Source organism: Tyto alba, unplaced genomic scaffold (assembly GCF_018691265.1).
Source record: "Tyto alba isolate M040663 unplaced genomic scaffold, T.alba_DEE_v4.0 Super-Scaffold_32, whole genome shotgun sequence".
NCBI lineage: Eukaryota > Metazoa > Chordata > Aves > Strigiformes > Tytonidae > Tyto > Tyto alba.
Window position 1 is genome coordinate 5,276,191 of NW_024881307.1, and position 10,597 is coordinate 5,286,787.

A 10,597-nucleotide genomic window follows, 5' to 3' on the forward strand; every position below is an offset into this window, starting at 1 on the left:
TTTGTCCCAGCTGCCCTCACCCCCTGCCCAGCTCTCTCCCCCACCTCGTTTTGTTGGAGGTTAATCACTGCGTGAGGTAACTCCATCCTTGGCATGTTCTGTGATCTGGAAATTTTGTCGCTAATTACTGCCTTCGCACCGGAGAACGAGTCTGCAGAGTCCTGCCCTGTAAGCGACAGCACTCCTCCATGGCTCCGATGGCGTAGAGGGCATTTCTGGCTAACAGGACTCTGGTGGGGTTGACCAGTCTGAGCATGGAAGAAAAATGGACTCCTCTTTGTAATCTAGAGTGTCTACCTAGAAAACACTTAGTGCTTCGTGTGCTTAGCAGCAGAAGAGAAAATACCTGTCTGGAAGGGAGACTGTCCTGCTTTTAAACAAAAAAGCCTATGTGATTTTCGCTTTGAGCGTTCAGGTCCTTGGGTGAGACAGGAATGTAGAACTGAGGCTTGTACAGAGTGGCTTAAACATCCCCAAAAATCTTGCTAGGAAGATGAAATTTTCTTTTTTTTTTTTTTTTTTTTCTTTTCCCTTTCTGGTCACGTTTTACCACTGGAGTTACTCAGCGAATTAATAGGTATAGAAATGCAAAGCTCTTTTCTTATTACACGCCATCGATCTGATTGCAGTGTCATTAATTGAAAGACTCGGGAAATGTGATGGATGGTTCAGTTCAGGATTCCACATTCGTTTTGGCATAGCCCTGCAGGAGAAAAGCTGCATGAAGCTGATTGAAGGGCTCTTTTTGTCTGACATGAATTATTCTTTCATTGTCAAACCTTGTAACAGCATTCAGACATAGGGAGATTTACAATGCGAAATCCTAAATGGGGTCTATTCTTAAAATAAAATTAGAAAAAAAGAGAGCTTTATCTTGCAACGTTGAAAATAGCTACGTTTAAAAAAAACCCCACAACTATTTCTACAAATTAAATCTCTTCTGCAAAACCCAAGGGGCTGATGTTTCTCACTTAATTTTAAATTATTCCAATGGTAAGGCCTTAAATGAAAAAAACAATTGCTTTAATCACATAACTGTTGTCAACATTTTTATTACATTCAAATATATTTGTTTCTATGAGAGCATTTGTTTGTTCTTTCCACTGCTGTCATTTACCTAGCAGACCGATTTGTCCGTTAATCTGTGAATCCTGCTTGTCCTGTAAAATAAGATGAGGTTTTCTTTTGCTTTGGGGAAAACATTGGTGGACATTGTTTAAATGCTTGTTTTTAAGGAAATTGTTCTGCATTTTAGAAAACATAAAAATATATCAGTGTTGTATGCCAACAAGTTTTCACGTTTTTCCAGTTTGTGTCTGAAGGCAGATCTTATCAAATAGCTTGTGGTTTTAATTTTTCGCTGTTGATCCTGGGCAGTTGTGTTGTAAAATTCCTGGTACTCTTTTGTCTGTTTAAAAATTTGTGCCTTGTTTGGAGAATTGTCTGCAACATTATGAAATGTAACAATTAAAAAGTAGCAGAAAGGTGCAGATCAGCTTTGTTTTACACATGATATAATTTAAAAAGTTGATGAAGAGTTTAGAATGCAAAGTAGCCACCCAACTTGTAGTCTCATTTAAGAATAAAATACTGAAATAACATTATGTGACATCTGAGTCAATGTCATGCCTGTTACAAATGCTGGGGCTGGTAGAATAGCTAGATAACACAGAGTAGACAGATTAGATGAAGAAGAACATTCTATTACATTACATCTGATTAGTGCTGTCTATTCATCTGTTGTTTTTTTTTTTTTTTTTTTTTTATTTGTTTGTTTTGTTTTGTTTTGGTTTGGTTTTTTTTAAGAAAGCTGACTTATTTTTTCAGAACATGGTATGTTTGAAGGAGCAATGGTACCAGGACTCAGACCAGGAGTTAAAAGAATTGGATATAAAATACAGTAGTAAAAACATCCAGCTCTCTGATTTAACCACCCTCCTCCCTTAGCTACCTTACCATCTGACAGACCTGCGTGCCCAAGTGGTGTTAGTAGATATATAGCCACGGGAATGATTACAGTCTTTACTATTCTATTTAACTACTTTTCAACCCCAGATAAGTATCGAGCGATTAGTTTCTGTTTGAACTCCTAAACAAATGCCCCTTTTCACCTGAGATGTACATTTGCAGGCAGGAGAGTGGCCCGATAAAAGAGATGAGTAATTCACATTAAAGTGGGAAACAGCCTTTTCAGACGCTAAGAAATAAAACGCATTGATGGGAAATGTTGTTCTCATCCCCCCCGCCCCTCCCCCTGCCTATTCTGCATGTAATACCCTCGCGTACGTATATTTTAAGGTCTCATTGTTCGGCGAAGGGCGAGATTATTTTGTAGTTTTTGGTATGCTTTTGTCTGCCTGTAGGACCTCTGGCAGCGGGACCGCGAGCATGGTTGTTTCTGGTGGAGTTGCAAAGCCGGCCACTGCTCCCCGTGTTGTGCTAGTCCTCTATGCCGTGCCTTTCTTTCAGAGAGCAAAGAGCCTACGATAAACTCTGCGCTTGGCATGTTGGAAATCTTCTGTCTCCATAGCGCCTGCAATTCCCAACAGCTAAGTTTTGAAATGAAACTGCATGGCGGGTCAGCACAACACCCATTTAGCACTGTTTCTTTTCAAGCCCGTTACTGCTTGCTTTTATGCTGTACAGTCAGCTCTGGGACGCTTGCACTCATGGCTTCTCTGGGCAAAGACATTGTTTTACTGCAGCTTTTCTTTAATCTTGCTTCATTGTGAGCACCTTCTATGTTGTTAGCAGTGGCCGGCTGTAATCTTCTAGCCACTAGCCTGTTCTTAAAAGGTGAGGGAGCTGGGGAGTTATTTCTTTAAGGAGGTATTTCTGTTGTTTTAAATTTCAGATTTTTATTTATTTATTTATTTATTTTTCTCCTTTATGCCATCTAAAGCTTAATAAACTTGACAGTTTCTCGGAGTCCAAAATCGGGAAGAATGTTTTTCCTCTGGTGTCACTAATTAGCCTCCCATGGAAGCTGATATAAGTAGAAAGGGAGCTAACGATAGAGGGTTATGCAGCATGCATCCCTACAGGACTCTGTGAGCATATTGTACATGAGGAAAAAATGCTTACTTCTCAGCAACAAACTCTTTCTGTCAAACTGCTTAATTTTCGGAGTTCCTTGCACTTCGAAATGTGGGGTATAATTTCTGCAAATTAAATTACCATTTGGAGCCGTAGTCGCTCGTATCAAATCTGTGTAAATAACATTGTCCACAGACTGTGTTGTCACCTTTGAAATGCTCTCTGCTCATGGATAGAAACCTAGCTCTGTCTTTTCTTGTGGTGGAGTCAGGGTGGTGCTGGATTTTGGAGCTTTTTCATTTTATTGTTTTTTATTTTGTTCAGGGCATTTTAATTTTTTTTTTTTTTAGTCTGTTTTTACTCTTACAGTTTTTAAAGGTAAGGCTCATTTTTTGAGGTTAAGAAGAAGGAGAGAGTAAAAGGTACCGTATCTTTCTTCTTAATTGTTTGGCTTAAGTCTAAAACATCTGAAAGAACACCCTTAAAATGATCTTAAAAGTAACAGTTGCTTAATTTAAAAAAATAGTAACAGATTTACCTTACCCTCTTTATGGACTTAACTTCAGGAAATTAGGCATCCACTCTGTCTCCTCGGGAATAATCAGTTTCTTATCTAATATATATGAAATGACCAAATACATCTATATCATATGCAACTTTAACTCAGGAACAATTGATCAAAAAATGGAAGTACTGAATCTTTTAGTTTAAAGCCTTTAAGTCACCATTTATTTCCATCTAGTTAAGCTTAATTTCCTTTTATTGTGTTGTTCAAATGAAAATATACAATGCCGTGTCTAATTGTGTTACTATTCACATTAATAACCCGTAACTTTACATAACAATGAGGAAGAAGCATCGAAAAGGCAGAAACAGATGCAATTATTTGTTGCTAGCTAAGTTACTGTACGTGACCCAGGTGCTGTAGTACTATTTGCATGTGTTTCTCACCTTTGTTCACCCAGACACATGGGGATCTCAAGCTATTGCTGACTAATTGATAGTTGTAGTAACTGCTATAGGCTCCTTAGATTAGAAATGCATGCAGACGTGTGTCTTGATTCAAACATTAAGGAACACACACTCTCACTTACTTACATGGGCAGAAAGTCTTCATACTATTAGAGGTGTGTGATGGAGATAGCAGGACATAAAACAGAAGAGAGAGAGACACAGAGAGAGAGAGAGAGACAGAGACAGAGAGATGGCATGCAGCATATATACCCCTACAAATAGTTCTAAAATGCGTTTGCAAATGCAGAAGTCTTCAGAACCATCCAACAGTTCAGCACACCCTTTTTATCTCTTCTCTGCGGGACGTCTCCATCCAGATTACTCGAAAAAAGCGGAAAAGGTGAGAGCTCTGCCATCTTAGCTCTGAATTCATCTGATTTCCTTTTTTTTTTTTTATCCCCCCTCTCCCTTGTATTCCTCATGCCATTGTCCATTCTTATGATGGCAGCCGCCCTTGCTCTTGAATGCAAGTGTCACAGCGGGAGCAAAAAGGGTTCAGGGCTGCATTGTCAAAGCCATGGTTGCCTATTGTTTCTTAGCCTTTCACTGCTCTGCTTTTCCGAGCCTCTTTCCCTATCAGTGGCCCCTGTCAAGGGGAGGAGTAGGGAGAAAATTGCAAGAGTTAGTCGTCCTTTTTATTGCACACTGTTATGATAAACAGCCCAGCAATACATCCCACAAAATTAGGAATTATAACGACGGGACGAGGGAAAAAATTCTTTGTAGGTTTGCGTTTGTCGCTGCCCTTATGTCAAAAGCTTGGTTTCTTAGGAAAGACTTTTGTATTGGTGTTTTGCCCAGCAAAAAATAGAGGCAGCTGCAAAGTGAACAGTGAGCTATTTAGCCACAAGGTAAAAATTTCCTGTTGCTATTTGGATACTGATGCTTTTCAATTTTAAGGGTGGGGGGGGAGGAAGCATGACTGAAAGCATTTCTCTAGCTGTCCATTCATTCATCCATCCATCTATATTTTATGTTTTAAAGCAATTGAAAATTATTTTTAAAAAGGCCAGGGAGACTGTTTGCAACTTGGTTTTATTTGAAAATATCTCAGTTTAGAATGAGGTTTGTGTTTCATATGATTGAATCTTGTACTGGGAAATGAAGGGGGAATGACTGTCCTGCTCATGCCAGAAAGTGCTGGTTTGTCAGGTCATCTAAAAGTAAAATCTTGTCACAGTTCTTCCTCTCATGGGGGGAAAAATATATATACAGGACTTTACTTGACATTTAAGTATCTGTTTGATTGTCTTGTGTGAACAGGCCAGCTTTTCTGGTGTTCAAAACTTTGGGGAGGTTACAAAGTCATGGCCTCAAAAGTTTTTTGTTTTACTGTATTTGATATTAAATTGTTTAGAAAAAGAAATGATTTCTAAAATATGGCTTCCAAGAAGAGTACAAACATATTTACGTATTCAAGTTGTAAATTATCTAGTAATTTCACTTTCAGTATTTTTTTTTTGTCTTAGAAATCTAACAAAGTAAAAGAGAAGTAAATGCAATGTGGTTTATGCTTTTAGCTGTATCTGTAAATATGAGCATCTTTTCAACCCTTAGATTTATACTTACTCTCCTAACTGTACAGTATATTTAGCAGTTTGGGGATTCATTTAAAAAAGTCTATTATTACATTATTTTGACTGAACTATTATATTATCAGAAATTATAAAAGGAAAACACTACAGACCATTCAAATATGTGCTTCTTGAGTCTGAATATCTAAGTCATTGCAAACGTCTAGTGCTATTTTATCATGTCTAATAATAACAGGCAGAGTGATTTCACAGATGTAAATATGGTTTAAGTCTTAAAGAGGCTTGCAGAGAAATGCTTCTTAAACTGCTGAATAGTTAGGCTCCTGCTTTGCTTATGGTTAAGAATATCTAGTTGTCTGAGTCTCCAAAATGATAAATGTTTGTTGTGCATTTACTTTGAAAGAAACGGGAAAAGATATTTCACCTGAATTCACTTTTAACTCTCAGAACACTGAAATATAAGTGATTTGATGAACAAATTCTCTTAGTCTGTCCTACAGACAACTTGCTTTGCCTTTTATTCTCCGTATTAGTCTTTTTTACACATATATATTGTCTTGCATTGCCAAGTTCTAGGTCAAGTATGTGCCTGTTTGGAATATCTTTAGAATTGAAACTTTTTGAAAAAATGATGAAAGAACTCTGGCCTTGTTTTAAATCAAACTCTGAATGCAGCCGAGGCCACCCTGGGAGCACAATGTTTAATTTCCATTCGACATCTGCCTTATATTTACCATTGCAGACCAGTGTCTGTGTGGAAGGATCACTTATCGTTGATAAAAGTTTGGTATCTCTTTTGTCAGAGGTTGTCATTTCTGTTCTCTCAATCTGGACTGTCATTTTGTAAAATCTTTTGTCATTGGAGGTGAATGGAAAACCTGGAATCTGTAAGAGATTAAAGAAATGGGGAAGTGGATTCAAATGTGTAGAGCAATTCTGGCTTGACTCTCTGAGACAGATGGTGCCTAATCCTGATTTTCCTTACTCCAGTGTAAATACCGAGCTGTCCCACTGAAACCACGGCTGAATACTGATGCAGCATCAGAATCAGGCCTGGCTCATTTCTTTGCTTTTTGAGACTGTGGGCTTTTCTTGCAGTGCTTTCTGCATGCAAAGCTCTCATTTTACACTTCTGATGATAGATGCCCACTGAGTGACTTCATGCCGATTGCACACACATGGGTGTAAATCCTGAGTTTCAGTCATTACTCCTGACTCATGCTTGTAGAAATGATACCAGCCTGACCTTCTAGAATCTAGGAATAAATATTTGAATAACTTGATGTGCTTTCTTTAGGTAGGTGTGGGTAGGGAAATATTATCCTCTTCAAAGAACTGGGGTGGAATTTTGCATGTCTGGACATTCCACAGTGTCAGTGGGTATGTGGTGGTGGTGGCTGAGATGTTAGGTTTACCTGGGAGGAAAAAGAAGTTTATTCAGACCACAGGCAGAAACACTTGGCCCCACAGATGTATTTTGCTGCAACAAGGGGGATTCAGGGGGATGACTGGAGAACTGTTTACAGCCTTGGGATTAAGAGAGAACTGTTTCAGGTAGAGAAGGGAAAACTTTGTTCTGTGTTTAATTTCTAAAATTACTTTTATCTCCTTATTTATCAAGACAACTTGTGTTCATGTTGCTTTTAGTATTAGAAAATGAAAAAGGCTTTTTTTCCCCCTCAGTTCCATTCTGATAACCTGAGGTTGAAGTGCTCTGTGTACAGGGTCAGCTCAAGACCCGGGCACCTCTTTAACTTCTCCCTGTGGGATTTCACTGAAGCACAACCCTTATAGTCCTGCTCTACATAGGCATAAATTTATCTCTCTTTTTTTTTTTTTTTTTTTTCTTTTTTTTTTTTTTTTACTTCTATAGGAGTAACTTTTTAACTTCAGTGGGAATTGCTCATAAACAAGAAAGAGAAAGGGTCATCTGGATTCTTCTGAAGGTAAGAGTCAGGGCCAGAAGTCTCCATGAAAGGCCTACCCAAGAGACAAGTAGAGGATCTCACCAGTTGCCTCTTCTCCAGCAACTCCATCCTGTATTGAGGTTCAGGCAAGTATCATTTTCTCCTGATTGGAGCTTCACTGGTAAGTCCTTAGAAGTGCTTGCTTCTCACACATATAAATTTTGTCAGTGAAGTTTGGTAATGAATTGGAGAGCAGGTTCTTGTACCCCAGTGTGATCTTTCACACCCTGCCACTGGCCTATGTGGCATTACATACGTATGAATATGGCAGGTTTATATAGTCAATATGCAAGAGGATCTAGCCCTAGTGAGTCATGTCAGGAAAAACTAAACCATCGGATTATAAACCTTTTACTAATTCCAAATCCATATCCAGTTGCCACCTGAGATGCACATAGGTAGAGCAATATCACTGTAAATCACTGAGTAGGTAACACGCTGCATTTACTGCCCTTTTGAGTTTTGCAAGCCACCAGAACCAAGCCTTTGTAATGAATTTTGTGTCCATGACATGCGAAGCCTAACTGGACAGCATCTTCCCCAGGGCTTGTCACTGGTTTCTGGATGCTTGTTTATAGAATTAGGTGTTATTCAATAGGCGCAAAGTGATTTTGGCTTGACAGGTAGAGAATAGGATGGTAACAGCCCTGTTAAAAGTGGAAGCATCTGAAATAAGACAGGGAAGAACACATTATCTTCCACTGGGAAAAGCCTGCTTGGAGGGACTCATTTAGCCATGGGAAGCTGGGAGAGAAGTGTGGAGTGTAGGACTAGCCAGGCAATTATTCTACTAATGGGTAAGATTATGTTGGTTTTCAGTAAATCAGTGCAAATCTGTGGTTAACTATGTCTGTTGAAAAGATGCCGAATACAGAGAGTGTAAGGGGACAGAGCCTTATCTGATGAAAACTACCATAGTGTTCAACATCAACTGGAGATACACTTCAGCTGCAGGATGTGAGGCAGATTGAAGTTCTTGTGTAAAACTGTCAGGGACTCTGTCCTGCTTGGTCTGGTCTTCCCTGAGCTTGAGACAGTTTTGTGCTGGGAGATCTCATTCTTCCTCATTCAAAACATGTGACATAGTTTAACAAAAACAGAACTTTGAAAGCCATTAGTATGTTAGCACAACAGAAAACTTCCATGTGACAATATTGGCAAGAAAGAGAAAAGAATTTTTAAATAATTGTTGCTTTCTTTCTAGCTCGGGGCAATTGCTATATTTTCATGTTGTGTCAGAAGTGCCTCATATGCTCAAATATCAGTCTTAATTCACATTTCAGAACATCATTTCAGCTGTGCAGGATATCACTTTGCCACAAGGTGATTTCAGTAGGAAAATTATTTGCGGTATAACTTCATTTTATTTATACTCTTGAAATCTACTCAACTGCTTTCTCCAACCTGTGTGGGGAATTCCCACTTCTATTTCTGTGAATACATTTTTCTGAACCAGGCTAGTCAATGTGGAAATGTGCATGTGATGAAAATCATGGACATTATTTTGTTTCTTTACATTGACTTTGACTACAATGAAGGAATTAACCTGTGTGTGAGCTCTAGGTTTAAAAAGGGCAATACATAGATTTTGTTTCCACCTGCCACTAGTTCCTTTGGGTTTTTGGAGGTTTTTTTTTTGGCTTGTTTTTTTTTTTTTTTTTTTTTTGAGAAGGGATTGAAGTCTAATGGAAGTCACTTGTGACCTTGGAGGTCCTGGTCTATTTTTTTTGGTTGCTACAGAATGTGCAGTCATTTCTGTAAAGATCAGAGGCCTGTTCAGGCTTTTATCAAAGCAGAAATCAAGCTCTGCACTGTTAATAGTTTTGCTGTCCTTCACGGGTTTTCATTGTCTTGTCCAGCTTCATTTTGTATTGGCAAAATGATAAAGGAATGAGGTTAGGAGACTACAGAATATGCTGTGTAGAGAGGAGGTATAATAACCTGAGAAGACACTAAATGCAGGTGTGATCTGGCCTCCAGTGCCTAAGGAATGTGCCAATGTTAAATTTAAATGCTGAGAGCGCAATAAGCCAGTTGCAAGTCATGTTTTTCCTACAGAATTTACCTCCGACTTTGTTTCTGGTTCTGTCTCCCTCCATTCTGCTGATACTTGCCTTGATATCCATCTCTGATTCATATACCTGTCTGTGCATAGAAAATCCTTCCAGTCTTTGCCAAGTCATCACCTTCTCAACATGCAAATCCCTCCTAAAACCTAATTTCTGCAGTATTGACCACATGAAATGATTTATTCTTCTAATATATCAGCATATTTGTCAAGGCTGTAGATAGATTATCTGGACAGTGGGCACATACCTAAATGAACTGCATGATATTTTCACTGTAACCATAGTTCTTTTCCCCTCGTTTATTTAACTTTCTCATTTTGCTTGTTTTGCTGTGAAATAAGCTGATAAACTGCTTGAGTTAGGACATCGTGTCAAGTGATTTCACTTGTTCTTGTTATACATTTAGAATTCTGTATAAATAATAGGTAAGTGGTAAAATAATTAATTCAGGTACAAGCTGTAGCTCGGAAAAATGCCCAGTTGGCATTAAGATTCAGCAATACGCAGTGGGCAATGGAAATCAAACAGTGGTGGTGATTACCAGCAGAGGATTATGTCTTGCTGAAAGCAACAGGGTGGACGAGGGACTGGATAAACCCCTGAGTAACTTGGTTTGATCTCAGAGCTGATCCTGCGTTGAGCCTGAGGTTGGACTAGAGACCTCCTGAGGTCCTTTGCAACCTGAATTATCCTGTGATTTGGTGGATGTAGGTGGCCTGATGGTGGGAAATTATGACCATTCAAACCCATTAACTCAGGCCAGGGGAAGGAGCAGGTTTCCGAAATGTCGCCTGTTACAGAAACAGGCGGTTTTTACCTGCGAGCAGTGAACTCGCATGTAGTGCCACTTTTTCTACTGGCAGCTCGGTACTGCTGTGCACGGTGTTGGGCAAAGACATTAGAAGCAGCCACGAATGTGCTATGAGACAGATATTCAGACATACTCAGCAGCTCCCGGTGCGTGCTGGAGTCGGGT

General features: G+C 39.1%; 1 long non-coding RNA gene across 1 annotated transcript in view; it reads left to right on the plus strand.

Annotated features, from left to right (window-relative positions):
- Nucleotides 1-7,632, plus strand: part of LOC116962946 — a 41,553-nt gene extending 33,921 nt beyond the window's left edge. The window contains exon 3 of the long non-coding RNA XR_004407887.1: nt 7,459-7,632. This is a non-coding gene — a long non-coding RNA (uncharacterized LOC116962946). The remainder of the gene's footprint in view (nt 1-7,458) is intronic.
- The last annotated feature ends 2,965 nt before the right edge of the window (nt 7,633-10,597 follow it).